General features: G+C 43.8%; 1 non-coding gene across 1 annotated transcript; it reads left to right on the top strand.

The window, feature by feature from the left end:
- Positions 1-5,393: 5,393 nt before the first annotated feature.
- Positions 5,394-5,512, top strand: LOC138693907 (5S ribosomal RNA). Its single transcript, XR_011330592.1, has one exon. It is a non-coding gene; the product is annotated as a 5S ribosomal RNA (ribosomal RNA).
- The last annotated feature ends 1,506 nt before the right edge of the window (positions 5,513-7,018 follow it).

Below are 7,018 nucleotides of genomic sequence, written 5' to 3'. Positions count from 1 at the left end.
ATATTGTACGGTAACTCTCTTTTAACGAGAAACCGTAACATTGCATGTTGCTGTTCACTGGATGAACCCATAACGATAAACGCAGTGAGCCCCGCTCGACATATACAGTGTTGTAGGCGAGGAAATATCGACTAGTGCTGCACCAGTGTGATTGTACTGTACAGCAACAACCAGTGCATAGCATCGCGCGGGATAGTTTTCTGTGAGTTCCGTTCTGAGTTGTGCAAAAGCAAATACTAACGACATGGAGGAGAACGAAGAAAGTGGCCAACCTCCACCATCACCCCATCTAGACCAAGCCTCCACCTCAACCGACATATCAGCCAACGTGAAGCCTACATTTGCCACACCACAGCCGAAAAAGAAGCAGAAGCGGAAGAGACCAACCCAACTCAGCGACACCAAGCCAGTGAAAACAGGTATGTCTAGTGCTGACCAGACGACAGACTCTAACAGTGAAACTGATTCAGAGAACGTCATATCTACACTGCTCAATAGTTTTTCTCCAACTGAATCAGACAGAGGGCTCTTCATCAGGCGGGGAACGAAATCAGCATTTAGAGAATTGAAGCAACAAAATGACCTAACTTTCACTTCTCACCTTCTTTCGCAAACAGACCGGGTGGTAATTTTCAGCTCTAGAGAACAGCTCTCCAAATTCTCAGCTAAATTCAGCCCTCTATATTTTGGCCCTAAAGCTATATTTGAAGCTCTACCAAATTCAACCCTTACGGCACCTTGGCTTACGGCGTTGGACAGAACCCGCACTCCCAACCTGCCCCCTTCTCCAGTACCAGAAACCCCGCCAAACCCCAGCGAAAACGATTGGAAAACCGTAACCCATGCCAAAAGGAAACCTGTCCTGACTCCAGCTATCCCTCAAACATCCACCCACACCGATCCTGCCTCTTCTGAACAAAAATACACTGTAAAAATCCATAATCACTCATTAAACACCAACAACCCCTTTTTCATCAAAGACCTAATCACACAAAATCATCTACAGATCCCTACACCTAGATATTTCTGGGCATACACCACAAGAACTACCACTCTCCTTTTTCCTAACATACAGACCGCAGAAAAGTTCGTCCACGCCATACCCCCTGACTCTTTCGGCCCACATGCAAACACCGATGTACGCCCGAGCTCCTCCACCACCACGTAATGGGCCACCACGCACGACAGAGACATGACCTGACTATTATACACAGCAACATACGTAACCTTTACGGTAATCGCACCGAACTGGAGCACTTAATTTTGGAACGCGACCCGGACATAGTTAGCCTAAATGAAACCCATCTAGGTGTGAATGATAAATTTACAATGCGTGGATATCGTTTTATCCGTAAAGACAGAAATCGCCGAGGAGGGGGAGTTGCTTTACTCTGTCGCGACACACTTCCTATAACTGACGTCACGAACCCTCCACAATTCAACAACTTTGAACATGTCACTATCAAACTCGCCATACACAATTACCCCATATTCATCACCACACTCTACGTCCCACCAAACGCGCCATTCCCCACGCCACTCATCAACCATCTCAACACAAATCATAAATCCATAATACTCAGCGACCTGAATGCATCCAACATTGCACTTGGAGACAGAAGGACAAACGCAGCAGGGCGACAACTAGAACTTATTCTTCACCGCACCGACTTCAAACTAATACCTACAGCCCCAACTAGATATCCACAAACAGTCAACGATATCCACGCCACAACCCCAGACAGAATACTGACAACACCACCAATATTTAATAGAGTGCTCCAGGCCGAAATTCTTCCCCCACTGAACAGCGACCATTGCCCAATCGAACTAAAAATCACCACCCCCATTTGGAGCCCAACAGCCCCAATTACCCCTAGAAAAAGTTATAAATATCATCAATCGGATTGGGATACATTTACAGAATACTTTGACTTGAACCTCCCCCCTCCCTCAGAAATCAAATCGTTAGAAGACCTTGAAAATGCGGACGAAATACTGCTAAAAGTTACGTGTGACGCTAGAGACAAAGCGGTGCCGCGCACGAGAAATGACGGAACAATAAGAAGACGATTACCCCCGTATATCATCGACATTATCAAGACCAAGCGGCGAGCACACAGACTGTATATGAGAGACCACAGTGATGATAACAGAAGACTCTACCGAAAACTCCAACAGGACGTTCGGAATGCAATACAACACTACGAACAGACAAAATGGAGAAACATTATCAACCAGCTAAACTCTAATCACAAAGACAACCCTGGTAGGTTTTGGAAACTGATAAACAAGTTAAAGGGCAACACCTTCCCACAATATCCTCTCATAAACCAACATGAAGTCATATTCAACACAGAAGACAAACTGGAACACTTCCACCGCATCCTATCCCGAATACACACCGTCCCACACCATCCAGATTACAATGAACCACACTACAATGCAATCACCGCACAAATCGAGAACAACCCAGACATATTTAATCCCTTGCGCATACCTTACGAACCACAACCATTGGATCACCCCATCATAGCGCCCATAACGACACAAGAAATAGAACATGCCATTCACAAAACACGAAACACCGCAGCCGGCCCCGACAGCATTCACAATATACTCTTCAAAAATTATCCTCCCACAGCCTTAAACTACCTCGCTAACTTGTTTACAGCAAGTCTGTATATTGGCGCACTACCAGCCCGATGGAAGCTCGCACATATACTTATGTTTCCAAAACCTAACAAAGACGCCACTGACGCAAACAACTATCGACCAATCAGCCTGACCCAGACCATCTGCAAACTAATGGAAAGAATCATAAACAATAGACTACACCATTTCATTGAGGACAATGACATCATCCCAGACACACAAGCCGGATTCAGAAAAGGCATAGAAATCCCAGACCAAATCCTCAAAATCTTGACACCAATTGAATCCGGCTTTGAGAGACACATGACATCAACAGTGGTGACAATCGACACAACCAGAGCATTTGACTCCATTTGGCATGACGGACTACGATATAAGCTACACAACATCGGCCTTCCCCCACCCCTAACCCGCTGGCTATCAGATTTTATTCGTAACAGAACCGCCCACATAAAAATTAACAGCTCCCTATCCCAACCATTCCAAATTGAAGGCGGAGTCCCACAGGGCACAGTACTCTCCCCAATCCTTTTCAATATATATGTTTCTGACATCCCCATCCCACCCCGCGAAGGCGTACATATCGGACAATTTGCTGACGACATTATTATCACAGCCACAGCCCACGACATCAGATACACAAACAGCCATGTCAACGAAACACTACGGAACCTAAACGTCTGGCTAGACATGTGGCGCATGAGAATCAATCCTGCAAAGTCACAAACAATGATTCTAAAAAAGAGACGCTACCCCAAAAAACTCATGAGAGATCGTTATGCCATCCGCTGCAAAAACTCCATAATCCCATACACCAACCACATCACATACCTCGGCATCACCATATCAAACAAACTGAAACTACACCGTCACGTCATCAACATCAAATCACGCATCACAAACGCCATCAAACTCCTCTACAACGTCGCAGGCAACCAAGCAAAGCCAGGGTGCCGGCCACATACAACAGCTCTAATTTACAAATCAATTATCCGACCGTCACTTTTACACGCGTCCCAGCTGTTCTCCAGAGTATCTAACTCTCAACTTTCTCAATTAGAATCACTGGAACGTAGACTTCTACGCAAAACATTTCAACTGCCACGAAACACACAAAATAGAACAGTATACACCATCTCTAACATCAAACCCATCACCCTATATATACAACACAAAAACATAAAATACACACATAAAGCTATTAATAAAAATTTCACCTCTGTACTCTTCCAAACAATACCACCCGGTCAGCCCCACCTCACAGTCTCCCGTCTGATGAATGACCACCAAGAATACTTAGCAAGGCAGCACTAGACAACCACACACCAAACAACCTCTCCCCCGTGCTTTCTTCTTCAAGCAAAACTATCTATAACACAACAAAATCTAAGACCTGAAAAGGGTTATACAAAATCCCTAAAGCAGGTCCACGGCACAGATGTTCTGTGTCCAAATGTCGTCGTCGTCGTCGTCGGGCTCATCATCAGACGAGCACCATGCCCCCCAAAGCTTCCGGAAAGGCTGCCAAGAAGGCCGGCAAGGCCCAGAAGAATATTTCGAAGGGCGATAAGAAGAAGAAGCGCAAGAGGAAGGAGAGCTACGCCATTTACATCTACAAGGTTCTGAAACAAGTTCACCCAGACACGGGAATCAGTTCAAAGGCTATGAGCATCATGAACAGCTTCGTTAACGACATCTTCGAGCGCATCGCCGCGGAAGCTTCGCGGCTCGCGCATTACAACAAGCGGTCGACCATCACCAGTCGGGAGATCCAGACAGCCGTCCGTCTCCTGCTACCCGGTGAGCTGGCCAAGCACGCCGTCAGTGAAGGGACCAAGGCCGTCACAAAATACACTAGTTCCAAGTAAGCGGGAGTGCTTGCTAGGGAATCAGCAACCGGCCCTTTTAAGGGCCACAAGTTATTCATAACAGAGTAGATGAATGAAGAACAACAGCGGTTCCCACCGAGTGAAAATTTAAATAATCACCCCGATAACACTTCTAGGATAGATAATACATTATAGGCAGTCCATGGGAGACTTGGATCCACGAGGCAAATTCGTTTCCTTAATAGTTTCGTACGACTTATATGAGAGCGCGGTGTCATTCCTACTCACTTGGCAGCATTAATTGTTGAGGGAAAACAACTTAGAAGGTAACTTGTCGACCGCGGGCATAATCCTTCCGCAGGCCACTACTGAGAATCTGTGGACATACGGGTAATCTATCTTTATTGAAACTCGGGTTCATAACATACGACTGATACTTTATATATCTGTCACGTAATCCATCAAGAGACAAATGTCCCCCCCCCCCTAGTCAGTAGCGAGCTTCAGTCCATTCGTAGTAGCCGCCGGTGCAAGAAGTGAATTGAAGTTTGTGTGAAGTTCCGTAGTATGGCATGAAAATGATGTCGAAAATCCGACTACAGTTCCACAACCATGTGGTTGAAAGGAGGCTCCGCTGTTGAACAACAATCCACCTGTGGCTTAACTTAGAATGCCGACTAGCTGTTTTATTAATCCCGTGTCAATCCAGCAGTGTGTGACGTTGAAACGTAACCAAACTGCCGTTGATAGATAGATTTATCATCTATCCCAATGACATCCAACGAGCTTGGTAATTTAGGTACAGAGTCTAAGCAGGCAGTTTACGTGTGTGTGTGAGCGAGTGCAGGTTTTATCGAGTGCACCCCAATCCCATCGTCCTCAAGTGCCTACAGATTACGCAGTTTCATCGGCAACGGCCATACCATGTTGAAAATACCGGTTCTCGTCCGATCACCGAAGTCAAGCAACATTGGGCGTGGTCAGTACTTGGATGGGTGACCGCTTGGGAACACCACGTGCCGTTGGCGATTTTTTTTTTTACGTCACTATTTCCAGCGTGTTCTAATAAGACTTATGGGATATTATGTTCCCTTCCCTATTCCAGCTATAGCTTGGATGATGACGCCGCTGCATAATTGTAGAGTAATTGATAATTCTTAAGTACTTGCAGCTCCGTATTGAAACTTATGACTGGTAGCATATTCATATGAGACGGTTCACTTCTCTGCGTTTTCTCGAAGAAGGGAATATGTATTCAGGGGATTGTGAACGTACCTCGCGCTCTCCCTAGAAGTTAGAGACATTTTAGGTAAAGAATGTAATATACTGTACATATATGGCTAATTAAAATCCCATTAGTTACTACATTTCAGTGGGTAGTACAAATTCCATAATGAAAATATCTCTGTCCTAGTAGTTGTATCCTTTAAAGAAGCTCGTTGTTTTCCCATGATGAAGGGCAGAACTTGGTCGGTAGAAATTTAAACAGACTGCATTATCAGACCAGGCGTTATTTCAATATCAGCGTTTAGTTTAGGAAATATAGCAATAGCGGAGTTGGGAGAAGTAGTTATAGCATGTACAGTAAGTATAAACAGTTCGCTGTACTGTACAGTGAATATAAATATTTGAATGTACGATGGCAAAACATCAGACATACAGTACGTAGCTCACATATCTTAAAAAATAAATAAATAAAAATAAAGAAGACATTCTGAGGAGTGAGTGGAAAGTGCATATTATAATGAATATTTTTAACTCTCAGTTGACATTGAGAGAGAAAGCCATGCATCGGGGAACCGGTGACTGTTTTTGCGTTACCTTCTGCTATTGGCGTTGTTGGTTAGTAACGAATGAAAGAGGTAGGACGCGGAATCAAATGTCAAAAAACGATAGGGAAATAATAGTAACTGGTTGTATTTCGATCGAGCTCGGCGTGCTGATTCACCAGTGGGGTGTTTCACAAAGTTTACAATCTTTGGAAATTGTGAACTCTGTTTGTAAACTTCTGTTTCACAATCTTTGTTTGTAAAGGTGGACTGTACAAAGGAAATCAAATCTTTACGAATGAAATTTTGCGCTCTTTACAAGTGATATGTTTGTTTCACAACGAAGGAGTAATTTTACAAACGTGTAAACTAAACTTTACTAGTGAAGTTAGCACATTTTCTACAGTAGCCCTGTTGAAATAGCTTCTAATTGTGAATGAAAAAAATAAACACATATGTATAAAATCAATTTTATAGTAACAGGGTACCATTAAGAATTACACTGAAGCAGTTGTGATGTTATTGAGTAGTTCTAGCGACTCAGACGAAGATTTTGCATTTAGGCCTAACGTAGAATTTTCCGGCCACGTTCGTATCATTGTACGAATATTAATGAAAGGTTTCGAATGAATCCCGCGCTATACTTCAGAATACCGCGTTAGTTCTTATATACGAGGAACGTATTTAATAAATACTCGCACTTAAAGAAGAAAAACTTTGCACCGAAAACCAATCACTTAATAATGCAATGTCGGCATTACTTAC

Source organism: Periplaneta americana, unplaced genomic scaffold, assembly GCF_040183065.1.
Source record: "Periplaneta americana isolate PAMFEO1 unplaced genomic scaffold, P.americana_PAMFEO1_priV1 scaffold_24, whole genome shotgun sequence".
In the NCBI taxonomy this organism is placed as follows: domain Eukaryota; kingdom Metazoa; phylum Arthropoda; class Insecta; order Blattodea; family Blattidae; genus Periplaneta; species Periplaneta americana.
The sequence above is the reverse complement of the archived record's forward strand: the minus strand, read 5'-3'. Positions and strand labels throughout refer to the sequence as shown.